The sequence below is a fragment of the Pseudophryne corroboree genome, chromosome 5 (genome assembly GCF_028390025.1).
Source record: "Pseudophryne corroboree isolate aPseCor3 chromosome 5, aPseCor3.hap2, whole genome shotgun sequence".
NCBI lineage: Eukaryota > Metazoa > Chordata > Amphibia > Anura > Myobatrachidae > Pseudophryne > Pseudophryne corroboree.
The window spans coordinates 657,027,672-657,050,325 of NC_086448.1; the positions used below are offsets into that span (position 1 = coordinate 657,027,672).

Sequence of the window (22,654 nt, forward strand, 5' to 3'; positions counted from 1 at the left end):
CGGCAGGCACAGGTCCCCATTTTAAACAGTACGCTGGCAAGTGTCCCTATTTTACACATTGCGGCAGGCACAGGTCCCCATTTTACACATTGCGGCAGGCACAGGTCCCCATTTTACACATTGCGGCAGGCACAGGTCCCCATTTTACACAGTACGCTGGCAAGTGTCCCCATTTTACACAGTACGCTGGCAAGTGTCCCCATTTTACACATTGCGGCAGGCACAGGTCCCCATTTTACACAGTACGCTGGCAAGTGTCCCCATTTTACACATAGCGGCAGGCACAGGTCCCCATTTTAAACAGTACGCTGGCAAGTGTCCCTATTTTACACATTGCGGCAGGCACAGGTCCCCATTTTACACAGTACGCTGGCAAGTGTCCCCATTTTACACATAGCGGCAGGCACAGGTCCCCATTTTACACAGTACGCTGGCAAGTGTCCCCATTTTACACATTGCGGCAGGCACAGGTCCCCATTTTACACATTGCGGCAGGCACAGGTCCCCATTTTACACATTGCGGCAGGCACAGGTCCCCATTTTACACATAGCGGCAGGCACAGGTCCCCATTTTACACAGTACGCTGGCAAGTGTCCCCATTTTACACATTGCGGCAGGCACAGGTCCCCATTTTACACAGTACGCTGGCAAGTGTCCCCATTTTACACATAGCGGCAGGCACAGGTCCCCATTTTACACAGTACGCTGGCAAGTGTCCCCATTTTACACATAGCGGCAGGCACAGGTCCCCATTTTACACATAGCGGCAGGCACAGGTCCCCATTTTACACATTGCGGCAGGTGGTGGAGGGAGAGAGAGAGAGAGGAAGGGAGAGGGGCTGACTTACATTTGAAGCGGTTCTCGCCGCTCTTCAGCCGCCTCTCCCTCCTCGTCTGCGCGGCTCCGGGCTCCCCCTTTTCCCTCCTCCGGCGGGGTTTCGTGGAATGACGCGTTTGCGCCGTGACGTCACGACGCAATCGCGTCACTCCGCGAAACCCCGCCCCCCGAGCTGGGCACTCGGGAGAAGGGGTTTTTTAAAAGTAAGTGCCGCGGCGGGTGTTAGGGGGTCTCGGCGCCCCCTCCAATCTGGCGCCCAGGTCGCCTGCCCCCCTAGCAGCCCCTAGTTTCGGCCCTGCTTGTAGTATCAGAAATATGTAACACCTCCTTCATTGCCCTTAACATGTAACGTGTGGCCCTAAAGGAAAATACGTTTGTTTCTTCACCGTCGACACTGAAGTCAGTGTCCGTGTCTGTGTCGACCAACTGAGGTAAATGGGCGTTTTTACAAGCCCCTGACGGTGTCTGAGACGCCTGGACAGGTACTAATTTGTTTGCCGGCCGTCTCATGTCGTCAACCGACCTTGCATCGTGTTGACATTATCACGTAATTCCTAAATAAGCCATCCATTCCGGTGTCGACTCCCTAGAGAGTGACATCACCAATACAGGCAATTTGCTCCGCCTCCTCACCAACATCGTCCTCCTACATGTCGACACACACGTACCGACACACAGCACACACACAGGGAATGCTCTGATAGAGGACAGGACCCCACTAGCCCTTTGGGGAGACAGAGGGAGAGTTTGCCAGCACACACCAAAAACGCTATAATTATACAGGGACAACCCCTTATACAAGTGTTTTCCCTTATAGCATTTTCACATATGTAATCATATCGCCAAATAAGTGCCCCCCCTCTCTGTTTTAACCCTGTTTCTGTAGTGCAGTGCAGGGGAGAGCCTGGGAGCCTTCCTCACAGCAGAGCTGAGCAGGAAAATGGCGCCGTGTGCTGAGGAGAATAGGCCCCGCCCCCTAAAACGGCAGGCTCTTCTCCCGGAGTTTGTGAGATCTGGCAGGGGTTAAATACATCCATATAGCCTCAAGGGCTATATGTGATGTATTTTAGCCATAAAAAAGGTATAATACATTGCTGCCCAGGGCGCCCCCCCCCAGCGCCCTGCACCCTCAGTGACCGCTGGTATGAAGTGTGCTGACAACAATGGCGCACAGCTGCAGTGCTGTGCGCTACCTTATGAAGACTGAAAGTCTTCTGCCGCCTGTATCTGGACCTCTGGACCTCTTCAACTTCGGCATCTGCAAGGGGGGTCGGCGGCACGGCTCCGGGACGAACCCCAGGGTGAGACCTGTGTTCCGACTCCCTCTGGAGCTAATGGTGTCCAGTAGCCTAAGAAGCAAATCCATCCTGCACGCAGGTGAGTTTACTTCTCTCCCCTAAGTCCCTCGTAGCAGTGAGCCTGTTGCCAGCAGGACTCACTGAAAATAAAAAACCTAACTTAAACTTTTATTCTAAGCAGCTCAGGAGAGCCACCTAGATTGCACCCTTCTCGGCCGGGCACAAGAATCTAACTGAGGCTTGGAGGAGGGTCATAGGGGGAGGAGCCAGTGCACACCACCTGATCCTAAAGCTTTTATTATTGTGCCCTGTCTCCTGCGGAGCCGCTAAACCCCATGGTCCTGACGGAGTCCCCAGCATCCACTTAGGACGTTAGAGAAAAGTGGGTGGTCTTCAGTTTGCCGGCTGTTGGGATAACGGCACAGGAATCCCGACAGCCGGCATACCGACACTACCTCCCTCTTGGGGGTCCACGACACCCCTGGTGGGAGAATAAATAGCTAAGCGCGTCACCGAGCCTGCAGTGTGGCGAGCGCAGCAAGCCTCCACAGGGCTCATTTGCGCTCACCACATTGTCTTTATGCCGACGGTTGGGATTCCGGCGGTAGTATACTGGTTGCCGGGAGCCCGGCCGCCGGCATACAATACTACACCCGTGAAAAGTGTGGCTTAGTGAGCATGTGACAACTAATCAGCTGCTCCATACAGTTGTATAGTATGCAAATTATACGTTACTGCAATGCTGATTGATTGCCATGAGCAACTTCTCTACTGGCTCACTTCTCCACACACTTCATTGAAGTGAGCATACACAGCCCTTTTCGGTGCTTCATGATTAGACTAGTATGTGTTGCTCTCAGCACAGCAGCAGGCTGTGTGCACTACAGGACAGTAAGCATACATTATAAAAGACATAAGTAAACCGATATCAAAGAGGTAACTCAATAAAAGGCAACAAACAGTGTGTACACCATGGAGAGTAGTACAGCGGGGATATGGCTGCACGCATCAGTGCCACAGCCGGGAGCCTGGCTGCTGAGACACCCGACGCGACTTGGAGCTGTATACAGCACCCTGCAGCAGGCCGGGTTGGAATGGATACAGTAAGCTATATATACCGCGTAGTGCATGTAGCCCAGCGAGCACACCGTCACCGGCGGAAACAGTGATGACTGCAGCACATGTCACCTCAGCCGGGGGGAGCGGGAAGTTTATGCAACTGAATTATTTGTTGTCTTAAAATAAAATAAATACGAATCGCCATGGATCTGTAACGAAATACCGCGGATTTACAAGAATGACACCCGCGTGTAATATTCGTGGTTGTTGCTATTCATTTACAGGAAACAAAGATGCATCTATGTGTAACCCCCCCCCCCCCCAGCGTGCAGTGCGCTCTCCCATCCGCCCTCTGTCTGTGTGAGAAATAAACCCGCGAAACGGGCTGTCACGTGACGCTGGTGTTGGCGCGAATTGTTTTAGCGGGAAAGGATTGGGAGCTGCTGCAGAGCATATACATCACTAGCAGTCACCGGAGGTCCGCGTTTCTCCCAGGTCAGTGCTCGCTGCTGTACGGGGGGCTGTGTCACTGTACATTACACACGGCCCGGGTGTAGCGGTCCTTACCCGGTACCTGTGTCCTCATACACGCGGCGGCGATCCATACCCCTTTGTTACTACAGGTCTCAGCGTGGGTCGCCGCCACACGCAAAGTAGTATGTATGTATGTATGTATGTATGTATGTATGTATGTAGCGCTGCTATGCTCAGCCCTGATGGCTGTATCCTGTGTGTGACGCTGCTTATAGGTGTCTGGCATGTGCAGCTGACACTGTTAGTTTGTTTCCATATATGTAATGTGCTGTGTGACATTTTTCTTTCACCAGTACGGTAGCATACTTCCCAACACGACACAATGCTCTGCTCCTGGACATTCCGCTAAATTTATTATTGCCTTCACCTGTGTAGTAACAGCTTATCTATTAACCTGTTCAACACAGGTGATAATTACAAATAAAGTAAATGTCCAGCAGCAGAGCATTCTGTCCCTCCGGGAATTGGTCATGTTGGGAGGTATGCCGTAGTAACTGCAGTTATTAGTAGTAATGTGTAAAGGGCCCCATTCACTAGGACAATAATAGCAGAATTCATCCTATTTCGGGCATTCGGCCTGATATATCAGCTGAAATTGGGCTTTTTGCAGGAGTTTCCGATCTGATGTGCATTCCCGTGAGCATTGGATCTGATCCTCCAGATTGAATGTGCTGCACATTCAATCATGTCTAACCCCGCAGGCATGGTTGGGATTGCCCGAGATACATCATATGCAAAAGGACAGCATACAATGAATCTTTGGCGATCCTGCCCCCTGGGAGGCTTTTGAGGTGATCGCTGTGACATGTCAGATGGACATGTTAGTGTATGGGGCCCTTTGGCCACTGATGGGATTGCAATATTATATAGTGTGCTTTACCTTATCCTCGGCTAGACCCAGCAGCCCTTGAACCATAAGAGACTACATGAGGCTGGTTATGTTACCAAGACCTGCATGCATGCTTGATAGGTTAATAGAAATATATGATGGGATAGCAGCCAATGATAAGTGCTGTTGATACTGTAGCTATGGCTATGTCCCTGTCACTCATGTGTTTTTTCCTAATTCACTTCCTGCAGCCTGTGCTAGTGCAGTCTGCTGCTGTTTCAGCCTAAAGGAATGCTACACATCCCAGGATGGGATCCGGTCTTTAGGTCGACAGTAAGTAGGTCGACAGGGACTCTAGTTAGACCTGGCAAACGGTTGAGTTTTTTTCACTTTCCCATACATTCCGATTCACGTGGACTAAATTGGGAACGGTAACCCATTCAGAGTTTAGCGAGGCAGCTTGCCCGAAGTATGGCGAGCGGACACGGTGCACTAAAAAAATAATAAAAAAACCTTATGTCTACCTAGAGTCCCTGTTGACCTAGAAACTGTCGACCAATAGTGGTTGACCTAGACACTGTCTACCTAACATGCCACACCCTCCCAGCATGTCCTGATAGCAAAACTGTAGTGGTGCTTGCTGTGTTTAAGTCCCATAAGCAGCTGGAGGGCTGCTTATTGAACCTACAGTGTAAGGAAGGGTGACTTTGTTCCCACATAAAAACAGTGGCTGGCAATCATGGTTCTCATCACAGTACTCATTTAAAGAGATTCTCGGGGATATTCAATTAGCCCCAAAGAGACGTTGGGAGTAAAAAAAACACAAAAACCCCCCCACAATGTTTCTTCAGGTGTTGCGGTCGGGCTATTCGGTTAGCTCGTCCGTTAAGTGCATTTACACCCGTAAATACACAGGTTCAGTGAAACCTGTGTGTTTTCGGGGATTTTGCTTCGCCTGCCGGAGAATATAATCTGCATATAATCCTGCACACTTTATCAGGCAATTAAACTTTCCTCTCTAAAGCTGGGTACCACCTAATCCAGGGATGGGGAACCTTCGGCTCTCCAGCTGTTGTTGAACTACACATACCAGCATGCCTTGCTACAGTTTTGCTATTTGACCATGCTAAAACTGTTGCAGGGTATGCTGGGATGTGTAGTTAAACAGCTGGAGTGCCAACGGTTCCTCACCCCTGCCCTAATCAATATATTTTCTCTAACGTCCTAGTGGATGCTGGGGACTCCGTCAGGACCATGGGGAATAGCGGCTCCGCAGGAGACAGGGCACAAAAGCAAGCTTTTAGGATCACATGGTGTGTACTGGCTCCTCCCCCTATGACCCTCCTCCAAGCCTCAGTTAGGTTTTTGTGCCCGTCCGAGAAGGGTGCAATCTAGGTGGCTCTCTTAAAGAGTTGCTTAGAAAAAGTTTTTAGGTTCTTTATTTTCAGTGAGTCCTGCTGGCAACAGGCTCACTGCATCGAGGGACTTAGGGGAGAGAATTTCAACTCACCTGCGTGCAGGATGGATTGGATTCTTAGGCTACTGGACACCATTAGCTTCAGAGGGAGTCGGAACACAGGTCTCGCCCTGGGGTTCGTCCCGGAGCCGCGCCGCCGACCCCCTTGCAGATGCTGAAGATTGAAGAGGTCCGGAACCAGGCGGCAGAAGACTTTTCAGTCTTCCTCAGGTAGCGCACAGCACTGCAGCTGTGCGCCATTGTCTGTCAGCACACTTCCCACAGCGATCACGGAGGGTGCAGGGCGCGGGGGGGGGCGCCCTGGCAGCAATGTAGACTACCTGTATGGCGAAAAATACATCACATATAGCCCTTGAGGCTATATGGATGTATTTAACCCCTGCCAGACTTCACAATCTCCGGAGAAGAAGCCCGCCGAAAAGGGGGCGGGGCCTATTCTCCTCAGCACACAGCGCCATTTTCCCTCACAGAAAGGCTGAGGGGAAGGCTCCCAGGCTCTCCCCTGCACTGCACTACAGAAACAGGGTTAAAACAGAGAGGGGGGGCACTGATTTGGCGATATACATATATATTAAATGCTATATGGGAGGAACACTTATATAAGGGTTGTCCCTGTATAATTATAGCATTTTGGTGTGTGCTGGCAAACTCTCCCTCTGTCTCCCCAAAGGGCTAGTGGGTCCTGTCCTCTATCAGAGCATTCCCTATGTGTGTGCTGTATGTCGGTACGTGTGTGTCGACATGTATGAGGAAAATGTTGGTGAGGAGGCGGAGCAAATTGCCTGTAATGGTGATGTCACTCTCTAGGGAGTCGACACCGGAATGGATGGCTTACTTATGGAATTACGTGATCGGCCGGCGAACAAATTAGTACCGGTCCAGGCGTCTCAGACACCGTCAGGGGCTTGTAAAAACGCCCATTTACCTCAGTCGGTCGACATAGACCCAGACACGGACACTGATTTCAGTGTCGACGGTGAAGAAACAAACGTATTTTCCTTTAGGGCCACACGTTAAGGGCAATGAAGGAGGTGTTACATATTTCTGATACTCCAAGTACCACAAAGAAGGGTATTATGTGTGAGGTGAAAAAACTACCTGTAGTTTTTCCTGAATCAGATAAATTAAATGAAGTGTGTGATGATGCGTGGGTTTCCCCCGATAGAAAATTATTGGCGGTATACCCTTTCCCGCCAGAAGTTAAGGCGCATTGGGAAACACCCCTCAGGGTGGATAAGGCGCTCACATGCTTATCAGAAAAATATCCTAAAAAGTATACACACACATGCTGGTGTTATACTGTGACCAGCGATCGCCTCAGCCTGGATGTGCAGAGCTGAGGTGGCTTGGTCGGATTCCCTGACTAAAAATATTGATACCCTTGACAGGGACAGTATTTTATTGACTATAGAGCATTTAAAGGATGCATTTCTATATATACGAGATGCGCAGAGGGATATTTGCACTCTGGCATCAAGAGTAAATGCGATGTCCATATCTGCAAGAAGATGTTTATGGACACGACAGTGGTCAGGGGATGCAGATTCCAAACGGCACAAAGATGTATTGCCGTATAAAAGGGGAGGAGTTATTTGGGGTCGGTCCATGGGACCTGGTGGCCACGGCAACTGCTGGAAGATCCACCGTTTTTTACCCTAAGTCACATCTCTGCAGAAAAAGACACCGTCTTTTCAGCCTCAGTCTTTTCGTCCCTATAAGATATCTGCCCAGGGATAGAGGAAAGGGAAGAAGACTGCAGCAGGCAGCCCATTCCCAGTAACAGAAGCCCTCCACCGCTTCTACTAAGTTCTCAGCATGACGCTGGGACCGTACAGGACCCCTGGATCCTACAAGTAGTATCAAAGGGGCACAGATTGGAATGTCGAGGCGTTTCCCCCCTCGCAGGTTCCTGTAGTCTGCTGTACCAATGTCCCCCTCCGACAGGGAGGCAGTATTGAAAACAATTCACAAGCTGTATTCCCAGCAGGTGATAATAAAATTACCCCTCCTACAACAAGGAAAGGGGTATTGTTCCACACTATAGGGTGGTACTGAAGCCAGAAGGCTAGGTGAGACCGATTCTAAATCTGAAAAATTTGAACACTTACAAGGGTTCAAATCCAGATGGAGTCACTCAGAGCAGTGATAGCGAACTGGGAACAAGGGGACTATATGGTGTCCCGGGACATCAGGGATGCTTACCTCCATGTCCCAAAATTTGCTTTTCTCACCAAGGGTACCTCAGGTTCGTGGTACAGAACTGTCACTATCAGTTTCAGACGATGCCGTTGGAGTGTCCAAGGCACCCCGGGTCTTTACCAAGGTAATGACCGAAATGAGGATTCGTCTTCAAAGAAAATGGACGACCTCCTGATAAGAACAAGGTCCAGAGAACAGTTGGAGGTCGGAGTAGCACTATCTCAAGTAGTTCTACGACAGCACGGGTGGATTCTAAATATTCCAAAACCGCAGTTGTTCCGACGACACGTCTGCTGGTCCTAGGGATGATTCTGGACACAGTCCAGGAAAAGGGTGTTTCTCCCAGAGGAGAAAGCCAGGGAGTTATCCGAGCTAATCGGGATCCTCCTAAAACCAGGAAAAGTGTCAGTGCATCATTGCACAAGAGTCCTGGTAAAAAAAATGGTGGCTTATTACGAAGCGCTTCCATTCGGCAGATTTCACGCAAGAACTCTTCAGTGGGATCTGCTGGACAAATGGTCCGGATCGCATCTTCAGATGCATCAGCGGATAACCCTATATCCAAGGACAAGGGTGTCTCTCCTGTGGTGATTACAGAGTGCTCATCTTCTAGAGGGCCGCAGATTCGGCATTCAGGATTGGATGCTGGTATCCACGGAGGCCAGCCTGAGAGGCTGGGGAGCAGTCACACAGGGAAAAAATTTCCAGGGAGTGTGATCAAGTCTGGAGAATTCTCTCCACATAAATATACTGGAGCTAAGAGCAAATTTGTAATGCTATAAGCTTAGCAAGGCCTCTGCTTCAAGGTCAGCCGGTATTGATCCAGTGGGATAACATCACGGCAGTCGCCCACGTAAACAGATAGGGCGGCACAAGAAGCAGGAGGGCAGTGGTCAAAACTGCAAGGATTTTTCGCTGGACGGAAAATCATGTGATAGCACTGTCAGCAGTGTTCATTCCGGGAGTGGACGACTGGGAAGCAGACTTCCTCAGCAGGCACGACCTCCACCCGGGAGAGTAGGAACTTCATCGGGAAGTTTTCCGCATGATTGTGAACCGTTGGGAAAGACCAAAGGTGGAAATGATGGCGTCCCGCCCAAACAAAAAATGGGACAGGTATTGCGCCAGGTCACGAGACCTTCAGGCGATAGCTGTGGACGTCCTGGTAACACCGTGGGTGTAACAGTCGGTGTATGTGTTCCCTCTTCTGCTTCTCATAACCAATATTGAGAATTATAAGACGTAGAGGAGTAAGAACTATACTCGTGGCTCCGGATTGGCCAAGAGGGACTTGGTACCCGGAACTTCAAGAGATGCTCACAGAGGACTAATGGCCTCGGGAGCTAAGATGGGATTTGCTTTCAGCAAGAACCATGTCTGTTCCAAGAGGAACCGTGGCATCTGCCTCTAAGAAAGGACCTGCTCCAGCAGGGACCTTGTCTGTTCCAAGACTTACCGCGACTGCGTTTGACGGCATGGCGGTTGAACGCCGGATCCTAAGGGAAAAGGCATTCCGGAAGAGGTCATACCTACCCTGGTCAAAGCCAGGAAGGAGGTGACCGCACAACGTTATCACCACATGTGGTGAAAATATGTTGCGTGGATGAGGCCAGGAAGGCCCCACGAAAAAATTTCAACTAGGTCGATTTCTGCACTTCCTGAAAACAGGAGTGTCTATGAGCCTCAAATTGGGGTCCATTAAGGTTCAAGTTTCGGCCCTGTAGATTTTCTTCCAGAAAAAATTGGCTTCAATTCCTGAAGTCCAGACGTTTGTCAAGGGAGTATTGCATATACAGCCCCTTGTATGCCTCCAGTGGCACCGTGGGATCTCAACGTAGTGTTGGGATTCCTCAAATCATATTGGTTTGAACCGATCAAATCTGTGGATTTGAAATATCTCACATGGAAAGGGACCATGTTGTGGCCCTGGCCTCGGCCAGGCGATTGTCAGAATTGGGGGCTTTGTCTTAAAACAAGCTCATATTTGTTTTTCCATTCGGACAGGGCAGAACTGCGGACTCGTCCCCAGTTTCTTCCTAAGGTGGTGTCAGCGTTTCGCCTGAAACAACATATTGTGGTGCCTGCGGCTACTAGGGACTTGGAGGACTCCAAGTTGCTAGACGTTGTCGGGGCCCTAAAAAAATATATATATATATATATATATATATATATATATATATATATATATATATATATATTTCCAGGACGGCTGGAGTCAGAAAGTCTGACTTGCTGTTTATATTGTATGCACCCCAAAAGATGGGTGCTTCTAAGCAGACTATTGCTCGTTGGATTTGTAGTACAGTTCAGCTTGCACAGTCTGTGGCAGGCCTGCCACAGCCAAAATCTGTCAATGCCCATTCCACAAGGAAGGTGGGCTCATCTTGGGCGGATGCCCGAGGGGGTCTCGGCTTTAAAATTTTGCCGAGCAGCTACGTGGTCAGGGGGGAACACGTTTGTAAAATTCTACAAATTTGATACCCTGGCTGAGGAGGACCTGGAGTTCTCTCATTCGGTGCTGCAGAGTCACCCGCACTCTCCCGCCCGTTTGGGAGCTTTGGTATAATCCCCATGGTCCTGACGGAGTCCCCAGCATCCACTAGGACGTTAGAGAAAATAAGATTTTACTTACCGATAAATCTATTTCTCGTAGTCCGTAGTGGATGCTGGGCGCCCATCCCAAGTGCGGATTGTCTGCATTACTTGTACATAGTTATTGTTACAAAAATCGGGTTATTATTGTTGTGAGCCATCTTTTTTAGAGGCTACTTCATTGTTATCATACTGTTAACTGGGTTCAGATCACAAGTTGTACGGTGTGATTGGTGTGGCTGGTTTGGGTCTTACCCGGGATTCAAGATCCTTCCTTATTGTGTACGCTCGTCCGGGCACAGTACCTAACTGAGGCTTGGAGGAGGGTCATAGGGGGAGGAGCCAGTACACACCATGTGATCCTAAAAGCTTGCTTTTGTGCCCTGTCTCCTGCGGAGCCGCTATTCCCCATGGTCCTGACGGAGTCCCCAGCATCCACTACGGACTACGAGAAATAGATTTATCGGTAAGTAAAATCTTATTTTCTCAATATGGATTTCACCGTTATAGCATGTATGCCCAATGCTCATTTTAATGAATGAGTGTATACTGTAATGTTACATCATGCTGTAGTACACCGGATCACGCAGTGTGGATGGGATGTATTGTTACATCTCGCATTAGCGGCTCTTGCCAAGTGCAAGCAGGCTGTTCCGAGGCCGCTGCCGTGGCAAAAGCCGTGACTGTACTGGTGCTGTGCGCCTGACGTCATCTCGCACGGCATTGTGGGAGTGGCCACAGAAGCTGGAGGTCATAATTGACCTCTAGTGTCTGCAGTGTGCGGCGCAATGGGAGAGACGTCATGATGTCTCTCCCATAGATCCAAGGAGCGGCGGCCGGAGACGGAGGACAGTAGCAGCGGTCGGGAAGCAGGAGCGGTGGCCGGAGAGTATTTTCTTTTCTCTGACGTCCTAAGTGGATGCTGGGGACTCCGTCAGGACCATGGGGAATAGCGGCTCCGCAGGAGACAGGGCACAAAAGTAAAAGCTTTAGGATCAGGTGGTGTGCACTGGCTACTCCCCCTATGACCCTCCTCCAAGCCTCAGTTAGGTTTTTGTGCCCGGCCGAGAAGGGTGCAATCTAGGTGGCTCTCCTAAAGAGCTGCTTAGAGTAAAAGTTTTGTTAGGTTTTTTATTTTCAGTGAGTCCTGCTGGCAACAGGCTCACTGCAACGAGGGACTTAGGGGAGAAGAAGTGAACTCACCTGCGCGCAGGATGGATTGGCTTCTTAGGCTACTGGACACTAGCTCCAGAGGGACGATCACAGGTACAGCCTGTATGGGTCACCGGAGCCGCGCCGCCGACCCCCTTGCAGATGCTGAAGAGAGAAGAGGTCCAGAAATCGGCGGCTGAAGACTTCTCAGTCTTTATGAGGTAGCGCACAGCACTGCAGCTGTGCGCCATTGCTCTCAGCACACTTCACACCAACGGTCACTGAGGGTGCAGGGCGCTTGGGGGGGCGCCCTGGGCAGCAATGAAAGTACCTATGCTGGCTAAAAATACATCACATATAGCCCCTGGGGCTATATGGATGTATTTAACCCCTGCCAGGTTGTCAGAAAAACGGGAGAAGAAGCCTGCCGAAAAGGGGGCGGGTTCCTATTCTCCTCAGCACACAGCGCCATTTTCCTACACAGCTCCGCTGCTAGGAAGGCTCCCAGGCTCTCCCCTGCACTGCACTACAGAAACAGGGTTAAAACAGAGAGGGGGGGCACTTATTTGGCGATATTATTATATATTAAGATGCTATAAGGGAAAACACTTATATAAGGTTGTCCCTGTATAATATAGCGTTTTGGTGTGTGCTGGCAAACTCTCCCTCTGTCTCCCCAAAGGGCTAGTGGGGTCCTGTCCTCTATCAGAGCATTCCCTGTGTGTGTGCTGTGTGTCGGTACGTGTGTGTCGACATGTATGAGGACGATGTTGGTGAGGAGGCGGAGCAATTGCCTGTAATGGTGATGTCACTCTCTAGGGAGTCGACACCGGAATGGATGGCTTATTTAGGGAATTACGTGATAATGTCAACACGCTGCAAGGTCGGTTGACGACATGAGACGGCCGGCAAACCAATTAGTACCTGTCCAGGCGTCTCAAACACCGTCAGGGGCTTTAAAACGCCCATTTACCTCAGTCGGTCGACACAGACACGGACACTGACTCCAGTGTCGACGGTGAAGAAACAAACGTATTTTCCATTTGGGCCACACGTTACATGTTAAGGGCAAAGAAGGAGGTGTTACATATTTCTGATACTACAAGTACCACAAAAGAGGGTATTATGTGGGGTGTGAAAAAACTACCTGTAGTTTCTCTATCGTCCTAGTGGATGCTGGGGTTCCTGAAAGGACCATGGGGAATAGCGGCTCCGCTGGAGACAGGGCACAAAAAGTAAAGCTTTTCCAGATCAGGTGGTGTGCACTGGCTCCTCCCCCTATGACCCTCCTCCAGACTCCAGTTAGATTTTTGTGCCCGGCCGAGAAGGGTGCAATTCTAGGTGGCTCTCATAAAGAGCTGCTTAGAGAAAGTTTAGCTTAGGTTTTTTATTTTACAGTGATTCCTGCTGGCAACAGGATCACTGCAACGAGGGACAGAGGGGAGAAGAAGTGAACTCACCTGCGTGCAGGATGGATTGGCTTCTTGGCTACTGGACATCAGCTCCAGAGGGACGATCACAGGTACAGCCTGGATGGTCACCGGAGCCGCGCCGCCGGCCCCCTTGCAGATGCTGAAGTAAGAAGAGGTCCAGAATCGGCGGCTGAAGACTCCTGCAGTCTTCTAAAGGTAGCGCACAGCACTGCAGCTGTGCGCCATTTTCCTCTCAGCACACTTCACACGCAGTCACTGAGGGTGCAGGGCGCTGGGGGGGGGCGCCCTGGGAGGCAAATGAAAACCTATTAAAAGGCTAAAAATACCTCACATATAGCCCCCAGAGGCTATATGGAGATATTTAACCCCTGCCTGGATTCACAAAATAGCGGGAGACGAGCCCGCCGGAAAAGGGGCGGGGCCTATCTCCTCAGCACACGGCGCCATTTCCTCTCACAGCTCCGCTGGTCAGGACGGCTCCCAGGTCTCTCCCCTGCACTGCACTACAGAAACAGGGTAAAACAGAGAGGGGGGGCAAATTTAATGGCAATATTTTGATATATATAAAGCAGCTATAAGGGAGCACTTATTATAAGGCTATCCCTGTCATATATAGCGCTTTTTTGGTGTGTGCTGGCAGACTCTCCCTCTGTCTCCCCAAAGGGCTAGTGGGTCCTGTCTTCGTGTAGAGCATTCCCTGTGTGTCTGCTGTGTGTCGGTACGTGTGTGTCGACATGTATGAGGACGATATTGGTGTGGAGGCGGAGCAATTGCCAAATATGGGGATGTCACCTCCTAGGGGGTCGACACCAGAATGGATGCCTTTATTTGTGGAATTACGGGATAGCGTCAACTCGCTTAAGCAGTCGTTTGACGACATGAGGCGGCCGGACAATCAATTAGTGCCTGTCCAGGCGCCTCAAACACCGTCAGGGGCTGTGAAACGCCCTTTGCCTCAGTCGGTCGACACAGACCCAGACACAGGCACTGATTCCAGTGGTGACGGTGACGAATCAACCGTATTTTCCAGTAGGGCCACACGTTATATGATTTTGGCAATGAAGGAGGCGTTACATTTAGCTGATACTACAGGTACCACTAAACAGGGTATTATGTGGGGTGTGAAAAAACTACCTATAGTTTTTCCTGAATCAGAAGAATTAAATGACGTGTGTGATGAAGCGTGGGTTGCCCCTGATAAAAAGCTGATAATTTCAAAGAAATTATTGGCATTATACCCTTTCCCGCCAGAGGTTAGGGAGCGCTGGGAAACACCTCCTAGGGTGGACAAGGCGCTAACACGCTTATCTAAACAAGTGGCGTTACCCTCTCCTGAGACGGCCGCACTTAAAGATCCATCAGATAGGAGGATGGAAAATATCCAAAAAAGTATATACACACATGCAGGTGTTATACTACGACCAGCTATAGCGACTGCCTGGATGTGCAGTGCTGGGGTAGTTTGGTCAGAGTCCCTGATTGAAAATATTGATACCCTGGACAGGGACAATATTTTACTGTCGTTAGAACAAATAAAGGATGCATTTCTTTATATGCGTGATGCACAGAGGGATATCTGCACACTGGCATCACGGGTAAGTGCTATGTCCATTTCGGCCAGAAGAGCTTTATGGACGCGACAGTGGACAGGCGATGCGGATTCAAAACGGCATATGGAAGTTTTGCCGTATAAAGGGGAGGAGTTATTTGGAGTCGGTCTATCAGATTTGGTGGCCACGGCTACAGCCGAGAAATCCACCTTTCTACCTCAAGTCACTCCCCAACAGAAAAAGGCACCGACTTTTCAACCGCAGCCCTTTCGTTCCTTTAAAAATAAGAGAGCAAAGGGCTATTCATATCTGCCACGAGGCAGAGGTCGAGGGAAGAGACAGCAACAGGCAGCTCCTTCCCAGGAACAGAAGCCCTCCCCGGCTTCTACAAAAGCCTCAGCATGACGCTGGGGCTTCTCAAGCGGACTCGGGGACGGTGGGCGGTCGTCTCAAAAATTACAGCGCGCAGTGGGCTCACTCGCAGGTAGATCCCTGGATCCTGCAGATAATATCTCAGGGGTACAGGTTGGAATTAGAGACAGATCCACCTCGCCGTTTCCTGAAGTCTGCTTTACCAACGTCCCCCTCCGAAAGGGAGACGGTTTTGGAAGCCATTCACAAGCTGTACTCTCAGCAGGTGATAGTCAAGGTACCTCTTCTACAACAAGGGAAGGGGTATTATTCCACTCTATTTGTGGTACCGAAGCCGGATGGCTCGGTAAGGCCTATTCTAAATCTGAAGTCCTTGAACCTGTACATAAAGAAGTTCAAGTTCAAGATGGAGTCACTCAGAGCAGTGATAGCGAACCTGGAAGAAGGGGACTTTATGGTATCCTTGGACATCAAGGATGCGTATCTCCACGTTCCAATTTACCCCTCACACCAGGGGTACCTCAGGTTCGTTGTACAAAACTGTCACTATCAGTTTCAGACGCTGCCGTTTGGTTTGTCCACGGCACCTCGGGTCTTTACAAAGGTAATGGCCGAGATGATGATTCTTCTTCGAAGAAAAGGCGTATTAATTATCCCATACTTGGACGATCTCCTAATAAGGGCAAGGTCCAGAGAACAGCTAGAGATGGGATTAGCACTATCTCAAGAGGTGCTAAAGCAGCACGGATGGATTCTGAATATTCCAAAATCCCAATTAATGCTGACAACTCGTCTGCTGTTCCTAGGGATGATTCTGGACACGGTTCAGAAAAAGGTTTTTCTTCCCGAGGAAAAAGCCAAGGAGTTATCCGACCTGGTCAGGAACCTCCTAAAACCAGGAAAGGTGTCTGTACATCAATGCACAAGAGTCCTGGGAAAAATGGTGGCTTCTTACGAAGCAATTCCATTCGGCAGATTCCATGCAAGAATTTTCCAAAGGGATCTGTTGGACAAATGGTCAGGGTCGCATCTTCAGATGCACCTGCGGATAACCCTGTCTCCAAGGACAAGGGTATCTCTTCTGTGGTGGTTGCAGAGGGCTCATCTATTGGAGGGCCGCAGATTCGGCATACAGGATTGGATCCTGGTGACCACGGACGCCAGCCTGAGAGGCTGGGGAGCAGTCACACAAGGAAGAAACTTCCAGGGAGTGTGGTCGAGCCTGAAAAAGTCTCTTCACATAAACATTCTGGAACTAAGAGCAATCTACAATGCTCTAAGCCAGGCGGAACCTCTGCTTCAAGGAAGACCGGTGTTGATCCAGTCGGACAACATCACGGCAGTCGCCCATGTAAACAGACAGGGCGGCACAAGAAGCAGGAGTGCAATGGCAGAAGCTGCCAGGATCCTTCGCTGGGCGGAGAATCACGTGATAGCACTGTCAGCAGTGTTCATCCCGGGCGTGGACAACTGGGAAGCAGACTTCCTCAGCAGACACGATCTTCACCCGGGAGAGTGGGGACTTCATCCAGAAGTTTTCCACATGCTAATAAACCGTTGGGAAAGACCAATGGTGGACATGATGGCGTCTCGCCTCAACAAAAAACTGGACAGGTATTGCGCCAGGTCAAGAGATCCGCAGGCAATAGCTGTGGACGCGCTGGTAACACCTTGGGTGTACCAGTCGGTGTATGTGTTTCCTCCTCTGCCTCTCATACCAAAGGTATTGAGAATCATACGGCAAAGCGGAGTAAGAACGATACTAGTGGCTCCGGATTGGCCAAGAAGGTCTTGGTACCCGGAACTTCAAGAGATGGTCACGGACGATCCGTGGCCTCTACCTCTGAGAAGGGACCTGCTTCAACAGGGTCCCTGCCTCTTTCAAGACTTACCGCGGCTGCGTTTGACGGCATGGCGGTTGAACGCCAGATCCTAAAAGGAAAAGGCATTCCAGAAGAAGTCATTCCTACCTTGATTAAGGCAAGAAAGGAAGTCACCGCGAAGCATTATCACCGCATTTGGCGGAAATATGTTGCGTGGTGCGAGGATCGGAGTGCTCCGACGGAGGAATTTCAACTGGGTCGTTTCCTACATTTCCTGCAATCAGGATTGTCTATGGGTCTCAAATTGGGATCTATTAAGGTTCAAATTTCGGCCCTGTCAATATTCTTCCAAAAAGAATTGGCCTCAGTCCCTGAGGTCCAGACTTTTGTCAAAGGAGTACTGCATATACAGCCTCCTGTGGTGCCTCCGGTGGCACCGTGGGATCTAAATGTAGTTTAGATTTCCTCAAATCCCATTGGTTTGAACCACTAAAAAATGTGGATTTGAAATATCTCACATGGAAAGTGACTATGTTACTGGCCCTGGCTTCCGCCAGGAGAGTATCTGAACTGGCAGCTTTATCTTATAAAAGCCCTTATTTAATTTTCCATTCGGATAGGGCAGAGCTGCGGACGCGTCCGCATTTTCTCCCTAAGGTGGTATCAGCGTTTCACCTGAACCAGCCTATTGTAGTGCCTGCGGCTACAAGCGACTTGGAGGACTCCAAGTTGTTGGACGTTGTCAGAGCTTTAAAAATATACATTTCAAGGACGGCTGGAGTCAGAAAATCTGACTCGCTGTTTATACTGTATGCACCCAACAAGTTGGGTGCGCCTGCTTCTAAGCAGTCGATTGCTCGTTGGATTTGTAACACAATTCAACTTGCACATTCTGTGGCAGGCCTGCCACAGCCTAAATCTGTTAAGGCCCACTCCACAAGGAAGGTGGGCTCATCTTGGGCGGCTGCCCGAGGGGTCTCGGCATTACAACTCTGCCGAGCAGCTACGTGGTCAGGGGAGAACACGTTTGTAAAATTCTACAAATTTGATACCCTGGCAAAAGAGGACCTGGAGTTCTCTCATTCGGTGCTGCAGAGTCATCCGCACTCTCCCGCCCGTTTGGGAGCTTTGGTATAATCCCCATGGTCCTTTCAGGAACCCCAGCATCCACTAGGACGATAGAGAAAATAAGAATTTACTTACCGATAATTCTATTTCTCGGAGTCCGTAGTGGATGCTGGGCGCCCATCCCAAGTGCGGATTATCTGCAATACTTGTACATAGTTATTGTTAACTAATTCGGGTTATTGTTTAGGGAGCCATCTTTCAGAGGCTCCTCTGTTATCATACTGTTAACTGGGTTTAGATCACAAGTTGTACGGTGTGATTGGTGTGGCTGGTATGAGTCTTACCCGGGATTCAAAATCCTCCCTTATTGTGTACGCTCGTCCGGGCACAGTACCTAACTGGAGTCTGGAGGAGGGTCATAGGGGGAGGAGCCAGTGCACACCACCTGATCTGGAAAAGCTTTACTTTTTGTGCCCTGTCTCCTGCGGAGCCGCTATTCCCCATGGTCCTTTCAGGAACCCCAGCATCCACTACGGACTCCGAGAAATAGAATTATCGGTAAGTAAATTCTTATTTTTTCCTGAATCAGATAAATTAAATGAAGTGTGTGATGATGCGTGGGTTTCCCCCGATAGAAAATTATTGGCGTTATACCCTTTCCCGCCAGAAGTTAGGGCGCGTTGGGAAACACCCCTTAGGGTGGATAAGGCGCTCACACGCTTATCAAAACAAGTGGCGTTACCGTCTCCAGATACGGCCGCCCTCAAGGAGCCAGCTGATAGGAGGCTGGAAAATATCCTAAAAAGTATATACACACATACTGGTGTTATACTGCGACCAGCGATCGCCTCAGCCTGGATGTGCAGCGCTGGGGTGGCTTGGTCGGATTCCCTGACTGAAAATATTGATACCCTTGACAGGGACAGTATTTTATTGACTATAGAGCATTTAAAGGATGCATTTCTATATATGCGAGATGCACAGAGGGATATTTGCACTCTGGCATCAAGAGTAAGTGCGATGTCCATATCTGCCAGAAGATGTTTATGGACACGACAGTGGTCAGGTGATGCAGATTCCAAATGGCACATGGAAGTATTGCCGTATAAAGGGGAGGAGTTATTTGGGGTCGGTCCATCGGGGCCACGGCAACAGCTGGAAAATCCACCTTTTTTTCTCTGACGTCCTAGTGGATGCTGGGACTCCGTCAGGACCATGGGTAATAGCGGCTCCGCAGGAGACAGGGCACAAAATTTAAAAGTTTGACCACTAGGTGGTGTGTACTGGCTCCTCCCCCTATGACCCTCCTCCAAGCCTCAGTTAGGTTTTTGTGCCCGTCCGAGCAGGGTGCAATCTAGGTGGCTCTCCTAAAGAGCTGCTTAGAAAAAGTTTTAGGTTTTTTATTTTCAGTGAGTCCTGCTGGCAACAGGCTCACTGCAACGAGGGACTTAGGGGAGAAGAAGTGAACTCACCTGCGTGCAGGATGGATTTGCTTCTTAGGCTACTGGACACTAGCTCCAGAGGGACGATCACAGGTACAGCCTGGATGGGTCACCGGAGCCGCGCCGCCGACCCCCTTGCAGATGCCGAATAGAGAAGAGGTCCAGAAACCGGCGGCAGAAGACGTCTCAGTCTTCATGAGGTAGCGCACAGCACTGCAGCTGTGCGCCATTGCTCTCCGCACACTTCACACCAGCGGTCACTGAGGGTGCAGGGCGCTGGGGGGGGCGCCCTGGGCAGCAATGTAATATACCTATTCTGGCTAAAATATATCACATATAGCCCCTGGGGCTATATGGATGTATTTAACCCCTGCCAGGTTCCAAAAAAACCGGGAGAAGAAGCCCACCGAAAAGGGGGCGGGGCCTATTCTCAGCACACAGCGCCATTTTCCTGCCCAGCTCCGCTGCGAGGAAGGCTCCCAGGACTCTCCCCTGCACTGCACTACAGAAACAGGGTAAAAACAGAGAGGGGGGGGGGCACTTATTGGCGATATTTATAATATTTGAGCTGCTATAAAGGGAACACACTTATTAAGGTTGTCCCTATATATATTTATAGCGCTTGGGTGTGTGCTGGCAAACTCTCCCTCTGTCTCCCCAAAGGGCTAGTGGGGTCCTGTCTTCTATCAGAGCATTCCCTGTGTGTCTGCTGTGTGTCGGTACGTGTGTGTCGACATGTATGAGGACGATGTTGGCGTGGAGGCGGAGCAATTGCCGGTAATGGTGATGTCACCCCCTAGGGAGTCGACACCAGAATGGATGGCTTTGTTTATGGAATTACGGGATAGTGTCAGCACGCTACAAAAGTCGGTTGACGACATGAGACAACCGGCAAACCAGTTAGTACCTGTCCAGGCGTCTCAGACACCGTCAGGGGCTGTAAAACGCCCTTTACCTCAGCTTTACCTCAGTCGGTCGACACAGACCCAGACACTGACACTGAATCCAGTGTCGACGGTGAAGAAACAAACGTATTTTCCAGTAGGGCCACACGTTATATGATCACGGCAATGAAGGAGGCTTTGCATATCTCTGATACTGCAAGTACCACAAAAAGGGGTATTATGTGGGGTGTGAAAAAACTACCGATAGTTTTTCCTGAATCAGAGGAACTGAATGAAGTGTGTGATGAAAACTGCTAATTTCAAAGAAGTTATTGGCATTATACCCTTTCCCGCCAGAGGTTAGGGCGCGCTGGGAAACACCTCCTAGGGTGGATAAGGCGCTCACACGCTTATCAAAGCAAGTGGCGTTACCGTCTCCTGATACGGCCGCCCTCAAGATTCCAGCTGATAGGAGGCTGGAGAATACATTTAAAAAGTATATACACACATACGGGTGTTATACTGAGACCAGCAATCGCCTCAGCCTGGATGTGCAGTGCTGGCGTGGCTTGGTCGGAGTCACTGTCTGAAAATATTGATACCCTGGATAGGGACAGTATTTTACTGACTATAGAGCAGTTAAAGGATGCATTTCTTTATATGCGAGATGCACAGAGAGATATTTGCACTCTGGCATCAAGAGTAAGTGCGATGTCCATATCTGCCAGAAGAAGTTTATGGACGCGCCAGTGGTCAGGTGATGCGGATTCCAAACGACATATGGAAGTATTGCCGTATAAGGGGGAGGAATTATTTGGGGTCGGTCTATCGGATCTGGTGGCCACGGCAACGGCCGGAAAATCCACCTTTTCTCTGACGTCCTAGTGGATGCTGGGACTCCGTAAGGACCATGGGGAATAGCGGCTCCGCAGGAGACAGGGCACAAAATAAAAGCTTAAGGATCAGGTGGTGTGCACTGGCACCTCCCCCTATGGCCCTCCTCCAAGCCTCAGTTAGATTTTTGTGCCCGGCCGAGAAGGGTGCAATCTAGGTGGCTCTCCTGAGCTGCTTAGAATAAAAAGTTTAGTTTAGGTTTTTTTATTTTCAGTGAGTCCTGCTGGCAACAGGCTCGCTGCATCGTGGGACTAAGGGGAGAAGAAGCGAACTCACCTACGTGCAGAGTGGATTGGGCTTCTTAGGCTACTGGACATTAGCTCCAGAGGGACGATCACAGGTACAGCCTGGATGGGTCACCGGAGCCGCGCCGCCGTCCCCCTTACAGAGCCAGAAGAGACGAAGAGGTCCGGTGAAATCGGCGGCAGAAGACATCCTGTCTTCAGACTAAGGTAGCGCACAGCACCGCAGCTGTGCGCCATTGCTCTCAGCACACTTCACACTCCGGTCACTGAGGGTGCAGGGCGCTGGGGGGGAGCGCCCTGAGACGCAATATAACAGTATATACCTTAGGTGGCAAAAAGAATACATCACATATAGCTCCTGGGCTATATGGATGTATTTTAACCCCTGCCATTTTTACACAAAAAAGCGGGAGATAAGGACGTCGTGAAGGGGCGGAGCCTATCTCCTCAGCACACAAGCGCCATTTTCCCTCACAGCTCCGCTGGAAGGACGGCTCCCTGACTCTCCCCTGCAGTCCTGCTTCAGAATCAGGGTAAAAAAGAGAAGGGGGGGCATTTTTGGCAGCAAATAACGATAATAACAGCAGCTATAAGGGAATAACACTTATATAAGGTTATCCCTGTATATATATAGCGCTGGGTGTGTGCTGGCAGACTCTCCCTCTGTCTCTCCAAAGGGCTAAGTGGGGTCCTGTCCTCTATCAGAGCATTCCCGGTGTGTGTGCTGTGTGTCGGTACGCGTGTGTCGACATGTATGAGGAGGAAAATGATGTGGAGGCGGAGCAGTTGCCTGTGTTGATGTCACCCCCTAGGGAGTCGACACCTGACTGGATGATTGTATTTAAACAATTAAGTGATAATGTCAGCAATTTGCAAAAAACTGTTGACGACATGAGACAGCCGGCAAATCAATTAGTGCCTGTCCAGGCGTCTCAGACACCGTCAGGGGCGCTAAAACGCCCGT

The 22,654-nt window shown here is 50.1% G+C and overlaps 1 protein-coding gene across 3 annotated transcripts in view; it reads left to right on the forward strand.

Moving 5' to 3' along the window:
• The first annotated feature begins 3,582 nt into the window (after positions 1-3,582).
• MCM4 (minichromosome maintenance complex component 4) overlaps positions 3,583-22,654 on the forward strand; it is a 162,990-nt gene continuing 143,918 nt past the window's right edge. The window contains exon 1 of one of the 3 annotated variants that reach the window (XM_063923696.1): positions 3,583-3,691. The gene's annotated coding sequence lies outside the window, so the exon portion shown is untranslated. The other 2 variants (XM_063923698.1, XM_063923697.1) reach the window with 2 other exon arrangements.